Here is a 13,681-nt window from a genome sequence, read left to right as displayed (position 1 = left end):
ATTTTTTTTAATTTCGGAATCAAATTATTTTATTTTCGGATTTTAATCTGATTTTTAAGCAAAATTAGAACCTAACGTTGGAAAAAAGGTAAGTTTATTTATGCAAAGATCAAGATCTATTTCACAGGTCACGTAAGTAGCACAACAACAACTCTATTTTGGCCGAAAATTCTTCAATATGTCAAAATGTTTGTTTACGTTTTCATACAATTTATTCACAATAACAAAATATTTGACAGATTGAAACCAATCAGCTGGCCGTTTTACGCCACCTTATGATTTCATCATGGCAAAGATATAAAAAGTGTAAAAATTAGATATAATCATGATGAAATTATAAGGTGGCGTAAAACGGCCAGCTGATTGGTTTCAATCTGTCAAATATTTTGTTATTGTGAATAAATTGTATGAAAACGTAAACAAACATTTTGACATATTGAAGAATTTTCGGCCAAAATAGAGTTGTTGTTGTGCTACTTACGTGACCTGTTAAATAGATCTTGGATATAATGCTTTTGTGGATAACAGGAACAATACAGAATATTACAAAAAACACAGAAACATATACAGTATTGTCTCGATAATCGAGACACTAACATACTTGTTACCTTTAAAATAGCTCAATATCACATCTATATACCGAATAAAATATCTAAAGGTAAGGTCACATTAGGCAAATATTTGCTCCAGCGACAGTTAGCTCACAAATATTTGCCTAATGTGTGCGCTTACTTTAATACTTTCGGTGGAAAAAACGTAAGGAATTTGTTGTCCCAAAATTGTATGGAACGGGTAATGCCATGTTCATACTAGAATTTGAATCACGTAGTTCGTTCTCATAATTACGTACACGAATTAACCCGTTCATACGACATGGTACATAATTCATAGCAACATGATTCATATTTTCATACTTTTTATTTTCTGATTTTAAAGAAAGTTTCGTCCAAAAGACGAGTAAAATTAATTGATATGAACTGAAAAACTGTTTGTCCTTCTTTCAGATATCTATTTAATATTTAATTACATTATTTTCATTCATCTTTTCTATTTTTTCTCACAGTTTTGGTGTTTTCAGCAAATAAAAATATTTTTCTATTTTCAAAATTAACGAGAGAAGGCTTTACCTAATTAATTGCGTGTTGCGTGTGCGTTCCAAAAAACAAAAACAAAATACATATATTCCAAATTGAAATACATGTATTTTGTTTTCGTATATTTGAACGCACACGCAGAGTTATAGGTTTCGCCCAGAGAGACCTGCCAAAATAACTTTTTGGTATACAGACTTTCTGGCAGGCATTGGATTTTTGTTTTTAAATTTGTACGCGAATTTGAAACGATGTACAAGAAATGCAACTGCAGTAAACGAAAACAGAAAATTTGCTATAATTTGAATGTTTATTAGTCCTTAAACCGTTTACTTTTCATTCAGGTTTTGCAGTTTTACTAAAAAATTTTGGGTTTTTAATAAATTTTAAATTTTATATTTTTCCTGTCCTAATTAATTTATTTCTTCGATAAATTCTCTCATTTGTTAGAGATGGGACATATTTTATCGTCGTTCTGAGAGTAATTTAAATTGAACAAAGTACACAAATCGTTGTTCGTTCTCAAAATTTTATATGGAAAATGAAGTAATTATATCGTAATTTGGGGTCGAACAACGAATAGAGAACGAATTACCGTCAGTCTGAACAAGGCATAAGTAAAGGCTATAGCCGGGACGGGGCCGACTGTTTGTCTAAGACACCACTTGTAGAGAAGTTGTACAAGGCTGAAATACTCAGAAAATGTCGCCAACATTACTGAGGGGTATTTTGCCACCGTTGAAAAGTGCTTGATGTTGACTGGCCGGGGAATCGAACCCACGACCTTCAGCGTGCAAGGCGGGTGTGCATACCATTGCACCACGGTGGCACCCATTAAGAAAGTAGACGGTTAAAAATGTGTTTATTTTTAGTAAGAGTATTTTTTGCTCAATCAAAACCCAATGGATTGGCATAAAAGGATACACCTATATTACCCTCCAAAGTTTTTGGCACTTTTATACGTTTTAGAGAAAAAAATATTTTTTTAAAAAATGATTAAAAAGTCACAGAAATATAATTTTCATAAACAATTTTAAGTTTTCTCGGAAAAAAATTCTCGGCGCTAAGTGGGTTAATGTGAAAATCATAACCGCTACTGGCCGTGGCATACTTTTAGGCGAAAAGAAGTGATCGCATTATTTGATTGGCAACACTGGTAAAACCATGTAAATAGCGCCATCTGTGGAATCATATGATGTCTGATGACAAACATAAAATAACCGCCGAGGTTCTACTGTTGAAAAATGCAAATTCTTCAACAGTGGAACCCTAAGAAATCTAATTATTTTTTCTATATATTATTTTTGGGTCTACAACTTAAAACTGTCGACGTTGGAGACATATTTAATTGATAGTACAGATTTGTGAGATGAAGGTAAAATTATATATCCGCAAAACTATAATTAGTTAAAAATAACTAAAACCCAGTCAATTAGTTCTGCAAATCAAAAATATCGGATTTTTTGATTTATTTAACTTGCTTTGGTTCCTGTCTGTTTAGTTCAAATGTAGTAACTCATTTTCCACACAGTTGCAGTTGACCAGTCGAACTAAAACTTTGCACACTTTTGACTATACCACTCCAAAACACAATTACTAGGTATAAAAATGGGGGTAGTAATTATAAAATAAAAAAAATATATTAAATATAAAATATTTTGATTGATTGAATTATTATACTCCAGGAAATGGAAGGGATGTTAAACTACTCAAACAAAAAATACAGAGCTTTATACCTTCATTCTTAGTCCGAATTGGCTGTAATTTTTCATTGGAGTTCCCAGTGCTACAAACACTTCCCCACCAAAAATTGTGGACATAGGTCCATGTTTTGGTATAGCCCCCATATAAAAAACAATTTAGTTATTACAAAGTTAAAAATAACAAGTAAAAAAGTATCAGTCGGCTTGGCCGACAGAGATATACCCTCAGCCTGTGTATATTGAAACAATCTTTTCCCAAGAAACGTACATATGTATTTAGAGGGTTTTAAAAATTTTGGGCGTATGAACCGACAAAAATGTTGATTAGGATTAAATAGCAAAAGTTTTGTGGAGGAAATACTTAAAGGAATGGATCGACATTGACAATTATGGAAGTGGATCTCCAGCCACTACATATGGTGCCATAGGGGGTTTTGACACCCTTCGGGCTGTTTACTCAAGAAGTGTGGATTTGCCCCTAAAAAAACTTTTACCATCGTAATTGAGGCAGCGAATGCAAGTAGCTTCAACAAAAATCAAAGTGATTCGATATCAGGTCTTAAAGTGAACTTATCCGAAATTTTGTGTGGGAGGTACTGGATGGAGTGGACAAATATAGTCCATATTTGAACCTGATCTATATCTGTTAGATATATTAGGATGTGTAAAGTATGAACCAATTCGGCCACTCCCTTCAAAAGTTATCGTACGAACAATTTTTCAGAAAATTTTTAAAATTTTGTGGGGGAGGTACCTGAAGGAGTGGACCGATATGGCTTATCTTCGAACTTTAACTATGTTTGGACAAAATATTACTGAGGCTAAATTTGGAACCAATCGGTAGATCCGTTCGAGAGTTATCTTGCGCTTCAACCACCTCACACGGTCTCATAGGGGTTTCGTGCAACTTTCAGGCTATTTTCGCAGGAAGTATGGACTTGCCCCTGATGAAATTTGTACCGTCGTATGGGGGCAGTGAATACAAGTTGCTAAAACAAAAATCAAAGCGATTCGAGAGCAGGCCCTAAACTGAACTTATCCGAAATTTTGTGTGGGAGGTACCCGAAGGAGTGGACCGATTGAGTCCATATTGAAACCTCATCTATGTCTGGTAGACATTTCACGAGTTGCAAATTATGGACCAAATCGGTTATTTTCTTCAAGAGTTATCGTAGGTACACATTTTCCGTACATTTTCGAACTTTTGTGGGGGAGGTACCGGAAGGAGGGAGGTACCGAAAGCCAAATTTTGGACCGAATCGAATGAACCGTTCGAGAGTTATCGTGCGCTGCAGCCAGCCAGACGGACGGACATTGCTCAAGTATTTGCCGACAGAGATCTGAGGGTATAGCTTGTGTGGATTGAAATACTTTTTTTCAAAAACAAAAAAATGGGGCGTATGAACGGGCAGAAATATAGATTGGATTAAAAATCAAAAATATCGATAGATAGGGCTTTTGTACCATACTAGTCTACGAAAAGCATAATATCGTGCCACTAGGAAAACCTTCGGTAATAATGTCCAAAGGATCCTCGAACAGACCCTTAACTACACAAATATGTTGAACATTTGTATGGGTGGTATCCCAAGGATTGGACCGATAGGGCGCAAATTTGAACATAAACTAAGCTTGGACAAAATATTTCGAGATCGAAAATTTGGACCAAATCGGTTGCTACAAAAAACATTGTTCCACAACATCCCATACGGGACAAGGGAGACTTCTCTCATATCAATGAGTGCACCCCGATTCATATTTAGCTCAATGATACGGGACCTACTGTTTATCGCCGAGTCCGAACGGCGTGTCTTAAGACACCACTTATGGAGAAGTTTTTCAAGGCTGAAATACTCAGGAAATGTCGCCAACATTCCTGAGGGGTATTTTGCCACTGTTGAAAAATGTTTGATGTTGCTTGGCCGGGGAATCGAACCCCCGACCTTCTGCATGCAAGGCGGGCGTGCATACCATTGCACCACGGTGGCACCCAATCGGTTGCTACGTTGTGAGATATTGGGCTTACCATTTTAGGGAATATTTTCGAACTTTTGTGGGATAGGTACCGGAAGCAGTGGACCTATAAGCACTACCTTCGAATTTCATCTAATATTCGAAGAAATATTACGATATCCAAAGTGTGGAGGAACGCAGTATTCGGTTCAAGCTCTACAGCCACTACATATGGTGTCATAGGGGTTTTTTACTCCTTTTGGACTTGCCCCTGAAAAAACTTTTACTTTCGTAATTGAGATAGAGAATGCAAGATGCTTCAACAAAAATCAAAGTGATTCGAGAGCAGGTCTTAAAGTGAATTTATCCAAAATTTTGTGTGGGAGGTACCCGAAGGAGTGAACAAAACAAATACTGTCCATATTCGAACCTGATCTATATCTGCTAAATATATTAGGATATGTAAAGTATGGACCAAATCGGTCACTTTCATCCAGAGTTATCGTGCGCACAATTTTCCGAAAATTTTTGAACGTTTTTGGGGGAAGTACCTGAAGGAGTGGACCGATATGGATTATCTTCGAACTTAAACTAAGTTTGCACAAAATATTACGAAGGCCACATTTTGGACCGAATCGGTAGATCCGTTCGAGAGTTATCATGCGCTCCAACCGCTATACACGGTGTCATATGGGTTTTTTTCCCCTTTAAGGTTATTTTCTCAGGAAGTATGGACTTGCCCCTGATGAAACTTGTACCATCGTATGGGGGCAGAGAATACAAGTTGCTAGAACAAAAATCAAAGCTATAAGAGGGCAGGTCCTAAACTGAACTTTGTCGAAATTTGTGTGGGAGGTACCCTAAGGAGTGACCGATTGAGTCCATATTGGAACCTCATTTAAGTCTGGTAGGAATGTCACGATATGCAAAGTATGGACCAAATCCGTTACTCCCTTCAAGAGTTATCGTGCGCACAAATTTTCAGAAGGTATCTGAAGGAGTGGAGCGATATATCTTCTTCATGATGGAATCTTCCAAACATTTAAATTAAAAATGGTGACAAAATTAAAAGTCAAGCGTTTTATTTGAGAGATTCTGTCATGAAGAAGAATATACTACTTGATGCTAAGCGAACAATTATTTTCTAGCTTTTAGTAGCTTAATTTTTTAAATAATTTTTTCTTTTTCGATTGTTTGAGTGGAGTATTCCCCCATTGGCTCAACTTCATTTATTACCCTCTATTACAGAGAGTAATGTTTTTCAAAACGAACTGACAGTGTTGCAAAATTTTACTGATCGCTACCAATATCATGATTTCATCCCGGCGAAGGGAATTATCAAATGGCTTCTCAGTTTTTGAAATGATGCCTTTTTAGCGAAAAACCGAACTCTTTAAGTGTCTAGTATTCTCATATGAATGAGAATCACACTCACTTTTCGGCTTTTCCAAAGAAACACCAAAATCAAAATATTTTGCAACATGTCAGCACGTATCAACTAAGAATTCTTCGAATTCTGTGAGTTGAAAAGAACACCAACTCAGTTTTTTTCTAACAAAATGAATTTATACTTATTTAACTTATTTTTTATGCAGATCAAGAATAGTCATATTATGAATATTTCGATATGTAAAAAGAGAACGACAAAGTTAATGTGTTAAAGTTATTAGCTGTGTTCCTTTACTTACCTGAGGTTACCATTTGTTACCATTTTTAACCTGCAAAGCGTTCCTTAACCCCAAAAAGTGGTAAAACTGGCAGCAATTTTTAAGAGAGTGAGAGAGGAGAGAGAGCACAAATGCCTTTCTCTTCTACCACAGGATACCCGACAAATTTCTGCTGGTAAAAAATGGTAGAACTGATTTTTAGACTTTTGTTTGACGATTACATATTTCACAATGAAAAAAAAAAAAAAAATGGACGAAAAACAGAAGAAAAAGTCGAAAAAAAAAACTAAATTAAAAACTGTGAAATAAAAGACGAAAATGGATTTTTTATGTTTCTTTTCGACATTGCTACCGGATCTACCATTTTTCCGTTCCTTTACTTTTCTGGTAAAAGTGTTCATGAGAGAGCAATTTTGACACTTTTCTCTTTTACCACTTTTACCATTAAAATAGTAAAGGAACAAAGCTATTATTTTATTGCGGAGTGGGTAATATATTCCACATTTATTATTAACATTATTCACACAACCCATATGTAGGATTTATGTCATATGTTTTCAAAGTCAACAGTTTTAAGTTGTAGGCCCAAAAATATTATATAAAAAAGTAGTTCGTTTCATCAGTGTTCCACTGTTAAAGAATTCTTATTTTCCAACAGTAGAACCTCTGCGTTCGTTTTGAATTTGTCATCAGAGATCATATGATTCAACAGATGGCGCTATTTACACGAATTTACCAATATTACCAACTATATTAACACAAAAACATAATTACTAGTGACCATAGCATACTTTTAGGCGCAAAAGAAGTGATCTCATTATTTGATTGGCAACACTGGTGAAACCATGTAAATAGCGCCATCTGTTGAATCATATGATCTCTGATGACAAATACAAAATGACCACAAAGGTTCTACTGTTGAAAAATATAAATTCTTCAACAGTGGAACCCTAATAAAACGAACCATTTTTTCAATATATTATTTTTGGATCTACAACTTAAAACTGCCGACGTAGAAAATATATTCAATTGATGGATAGCACAGATTTGTGAGATGTGGGTAAATTTATACATCCACAAGAACTGTAATTAAAAAAAAGTAAAACCCAGTCAACTTGTTGTCCATTGCTATTCACTACTATTAATCTTTTTGGTAGAATATGGATTCCGTTCCAAAAGAACTGTTCCGGTAACAAGTGAAAACGGCATTAATTTCGGCCGCTTCAAATTTTACATCGGCCACCTCAACATGTTTTTTGCGTTATTTGTTGCGAATTATTAAAAAAACTGAGATCAAAACGATGGTTAGGCAATTGATAGTTTGCCAGTTCTCGAAAAATGTTATGGTTTTGTAAAGTTTGAACCCCCTACAGGCGAGAATGATAACCATTTCATTTAGCATTTGAAAATACTTACTGTTGAAGGTTCTATTCATTAAAAATGTAAAAACAAAGTGTTTTGATATTTGTTATAGTATATTTTTTATTAAATATGATTCTTTTGTTTTTTTTCATTTTTTAAGTTTTTGTTTTGTTTTTGGTAATTTTTTCTAATGAATAAATACAACAACGACACTTTTATTGTAATAAATTTAAAATAGCACATCATCATATTGTTTTTATTGTATATATATTTTATGGAATTTGAAAGTGTGCGTGTGTATTACTCAATATATTGTTATAGATTGTAGAGTTTATTTCATGGGGGGTTTTCCATTGGATTAATGCTTACATTTATGTTTTCAAATAAATAACTTAAGATTAAAATTTAATTCCTAATTATTATTTTTCCTGTGTGAAAAAGAGAACGTTGAGATCAACTGTTGTTTCGATTTATTGTTAATGCTGTTCTTTGTGATTTTTTTAAACATACATACATACATAGTATTTTCAAGTTTGTAAAGTCATGTTTATTTTGCTTTTTTAATTTTTTTAAGGTCATCTGATCGATATCTATTTATTGTGCTTAATTATACATATTTATTTTATATTAAATTTAATTGTCTTAAATTATATTTAGTTTATATTAAATATTTTCTTTGTTTTTGGATATCAATACTAGAATCAATACATATTATTTTGTTATTCTTTTATAATTTGACAAAAAGAAAATCCACTAGAAATTGAAAAGTTATATATATATATATTTCTTTTAAACCACACATATCAATAAACTATAAATATACATAATTGTTGTTAATGTTATTAAAAGGTGTTTTAGTTTTCTTTTTTTTTATTATAAGCTATTAAAATTGGTATGTTTGTCTTATCCGCAAAAGGATCTCGTACGTATTTTGTTTGAATTTGTTTGTATGCTTTCTATGTATTAAAATAAAATAATGAAATTGTAGGTATGTATCAATTTTAATTGTTACATTTTCATATATTTACAAATTATTTTGTATTTGATATTTGATTTGTATTTATGTTTATGAAGCAAACGCGTCGGGATTGTAACCGAGCCCTATAAAAAAAACATCCTACTATGAAAGATAAAAAAAAAACAAACCCCTCTAATGCTTGGTTTACATTTACGAAATCCACTCGATTTCAACTGTCAATTCCTTTCCGTATACGTCAAATGAAAACTTATCTGAAATCAATTGGATTTCATTTGACGTTTGAACAATGGAATTGACAGTTGAAATCGAGTGGATTTCGCAAATGTAAACTTAGTGTAAAGCTGACAACCTTCGCAAACGTTTTAAGGATCATAATCCTGGAATATTCGAACTCTTTATAGAGGCCGATGGATGTCATACGATGGATTGGAAAAGACATTACAACAACAATTAAAGGTAACGCACTGTATTATAGCTTCATTAGCAGAAGATTAAAACTTCTAGTCCCCTGTTGTAAACATTTCAAAACGATCCTCGTCATGTCTCCTAAACAGACATTTTGGGTAATGCGAACCGATATAGTTCATATTCCAACTTGATTTAATTGTAAGGGAAATATTACGATGTGCAAATATTGGAATAGTGTCAGTCACTTCTTCGCTCAACGAGGATTTTTAGAGCTTTTGAACCATTATGTCAGGAAGTATTTATTTTATTTATTTATTTATTTATTTTATTCATACACAACAAGACAAATGTCTTATAAATTACAGTGTAGAATTATAGTTGTAATCACAAATCCGACATAAATTATAAAATAGGACAAATTATTAAAAAAAAAGAAAAAAAAACAATAAGGAAAAATTAAAAATTGAGAATAAAATAACATATTGTAAATTGAAACATTTCGATAAGATACAAAATATTATATAAAAATTATTTTTAATAAATTAAATTTGAAGAAAGTTAATGATAGGAGGAAGAAAATGATATGATCACATTATACTAAGGGAAAGCATTATGAGATAATACTTGTAAGCCTTTTTTTGAACGTTACTATATTGCTGGTACGTTGCAGATTATGTGGCAAATTATTCCAGAGTATGCATTTACCAAAAAAAAACATGATATCGCTGTAAAAAGGACCGCAGGAAGTACTTTCGGTAAATTTTTTCAAACGATCCTCGAACAGTATCTAAACTGCACTTAAGTTGAACTCTTGTGAGGGAGGCACGCGAATATGTTTTTCTTGATAAGGTATATCCTAGACTTGATATAAGTTTGGAAGAAATGTTTCTATGTGCCAAGTTTTGACCAAATCGTATAATCAATTTGTATGTTTTCGTGCTCATCAGTTATTTGAGTTGGTACCGACAGGATTATTTAGAGTTTTTCGGAAATTATCTTAGGAAGTATTGTACCATCGATCACAACCTGCTGCCAAAAATTTCGTGCCGATCCGATAATCCGACAAGAGTCACATTTGTATACCCTCAGCATTTATGCTAACGAGGGTATACATATACACTTTCATACGGGCAAAATGTGCCTCATCGAAATAATGATTTTAGACCCCAAGTTTGTTTGGACGAAATGTGTTTCAGACAATTTGGAGTCGATATAGCAATGTCCGCCTGTCTGTCTGGCTGAAGCGCACGATAACTCCCGAACGGATCAACCGATTAGGCTTTCGCAACATTTTGTCCAAACATAGTTTAATTTCAACAAGTCCAGCAATCACTGATTCAATCAAATCACCTATATGTCACCTTTTTCGGAGAGTGGAGAAGTTCTTTGAAGAACGAGCCAAGGAACTATGACATAATGAACCTAGGTGCAACGTGTCAAGGGCCATTTGGCCGACTCTATCAACAAACAGAAAACTTCACTCTTAAATTTGAGCAAATCAGAAATCAGGGTATTGACGGGAGTCATTACCGGTCATTGCAACATCCGAGCTTTTATCGGCAAATGACAGGATGATGGCGTGGACTATTGCAGCCTCTGTGAAGATGAGGAGGAAACGGAGACTATTGAGCATATTTTATGTCATTGCCCGATGTTAACTCGAAAGCGATATAGACTAACAGGAGTATGCTTTTCTCCAAGCTTAACCTTCTACTCAACCATGGAACCAACAATCATAAACAACATCATCAAAAATTTGGATTGGCTGGGACGGCGCGACCCATAAGCGTAACTACTTCTCTGACAGTTTTCTACCACCACCAAATAAACCATCCTCCTTTCTTTATTACATCTTCATCTTTAATAATCCATTTATTATTACTTTCCCAACCCCAACCCCACCCTCTTTTCTTTACTTTTCTCTTCTTTTGTCTTTTCAGGTAATTCTGAACCTCTTTATATCCTCAGCATTTATGCTAACGAGGGTATATACACTTTCATACGGGCAAAATTTGCCTCATCGAAATAATGGTTTTAGACCCCAAGTATGTTTGGACGAAATGTGTGTCGGACAATTTGGAGTCGATTGAGCAATGTCCGTCCGTCTGTCTGTCTGGCTGGAGCGCACGATAACTCTCGAACGGATGAACCGATTCGGTTCAAATTTTGGCTTTCGTAATATTTTGCCCAAGCTTAGTTTAAGTTCGAAGATGAGCTATATCGGTCCACTCCTTCCACAAAAGCTCGAACATGTTCGGAAAATTTGTGCGCACGATAACTCTTGAAGGGAGTAACCGATTTGGTCCATACTTTGCCCATCGTGAAATGTGTATCAGACTTAGATAAGGTTTCAATATGGACTCAATCGGTCTACTCCTTCGGGTATCTCCCACACAAAATTTCGGAAAAGTTCAATTTAGGGCCAGATCTAGAATCGATTTGATTTTTGTTTTAGCAACTTGTATTTACTGCCCCCCATACGACGGTACAAGATTCATCAGGGGCAAGTCCATACTTCCTGAGAAAATAGCCTGAAGGTTGCAAAAAACCCACACGGTGTCATGTGTGAGGTGATTGGAGCACAAGATAACTCTCAAACAGATCTGCCGATTGGATCCAAAATTTGGCCTTAGTAATATTTTGTCCAAACATAGTTTAAGTTCGAAGATAAGCCATATCGGTCCACTCCTTCAGGTACTTCTCCCACAAAAGTTCAAAAATTTTCGGAAAAATTGTTCGTACGGTAACTCTTGAAAGGAGTGGACAAATTGGTCCATACTTTACACATCCTAATATATCTACCAGACATAGATCAGGTTCAAATGTGGACTATATTTGTCGACTCCATCCGGTACTTCCCTCACAAAATTTCGGATAAGTTCACTTTAAGACCTGATACGGAATCACTTTGATTTTTGTTGAAGCAACTTGCATTCGCTGCCTCAATTACGATGGTAAATGTATTTTCAGGGGCAAGTCCATAATTCTTGAACAAACAGCCCGAAGGGTGTAAAAACCCACTATGGTACCATATGGGGTGGCTGGAGATCCATTCTTTTTAGTATTTCCTCCGCAAAACTTTTGATCTTTAATACTAATCAAAATTTTTGTCGGTTCTAATGCCTAAAATTTTAAAAACCGCCTAAATACAAAAATTTTTTGGTAAAAAATTGTTTCAATATACACAGGCTGAGGGTATATCTCTGTCGGCAAAGCCGACTGATACTTTTTTACTTGTTTTTTCTGATTTATGGATGGTCACAATGGACCGAAAGGTCTTCGAATGGCGTAGTCAATATATATTGACTATACATCCCCAAACCTAACCTAACCTAGTTTAAGTTCGAAGATGGTTTATTATCGGTCAACTCCTTCCGTTACCTCCCCCACAAAAGTTTGAAAATGTTCGGAAAATTTGTGCGCAAGATAACTCTTGAAGGGAGTAACTGATTTGGTCAAAAGTTTGCACCTCTGGAAATTTCTACCAAACTTAGATGAGGTTCCAATATGGACTCAATCGGTCCACGCCTTCGGGTACCACACCACCACAAAATTTCGGAAAAGTTCAGTTTAGGACCTGCTCTCGAATCGTTTTGATTTTTGTTGTAGCATCTTGTATTCACGGCCCCCATACGGCGGTACAAGTTTCATCAGGGGCAAAACCCTACTTCCTGAGAAAATAGCCTGATTCAAAAAACCCCTATGACACCGTGTGTAGTGGTTGGAGCTCAAGATAACTCTCGAACGGATCTGCCGATTCGTTCCCAAATTTGGTCTTCATAATATTTTGTCCAAACTTAGTTTAAGTTTGAAGATAAGCCATATCGGTTCACTCCTTCAGGTACCTCCCCACAAAAGTTCAAAAATGTTCGGAAAAATCGTGCACACGATAACTCTTGAAGGGAGTACCGATTTGGTCCATACTTTACACATCCTAATATATCTACCAGATACAGAATAGGTTCGAATATGGACTATATTTGTCCTCTCCTTTGGGTACCTCCCACACAAAATTTCGGATAAGTTCAATTTAAGGCCTGCTCTCAAATCACTTTGATTTTTGTTGAAGCAACTTGCATTCGCTTCCTAAATTGAGGCGGTAAAAGTTTTTTTCAGGGGTCAAGTCCATACTTCTTGACAAAACAACAGGTGTAAAAAACCCTATTTCACCGTATTTAGTGGCTGGAGAGCACAACATTTGGCCTGATATTTTGTTTAAACTTAGTTTCAGTTGGAAGATGGGAAATACCAGTCCACAACTTCTGGTACTTCGCCCCATATTTAAAAAATTTTACTAAAATGGTATGTACGATATCTTTTGAACGGGGTAACCAATTTGGTTCAAACGTTGGACCTCCTAATATTTTGTCCAAATTTAATTAAACTTCTAAAATGGCCCATATCGGTCCCCTCCTTTGGGTACCTTCTCAACAAAAGTTCAAAATTTTTGTCTAAGTGCAGTTTAGAGTCTGCTCGAAGATCCTTTGGAAATGTATACCGACGCTGTTAGTTGTGGCG

This window comes from Musca autumnalis, unplaced genomic scaffold (genome assembly GCF_047663935.1).
Source record: "Musca autumnalis isolate F117 unplaced genomic scaffold, ASM4766393v1 scaffold_1, whole genome shotgun sequence".
Lineage (NCBI taxonomy): Eukaryota > Metazoa > Arthropoda > Insecta > Diptera > Muscidae > Musca > Musca autumnalis.
Note: the sequence above shows the minus strand (reverse complement) of the source record.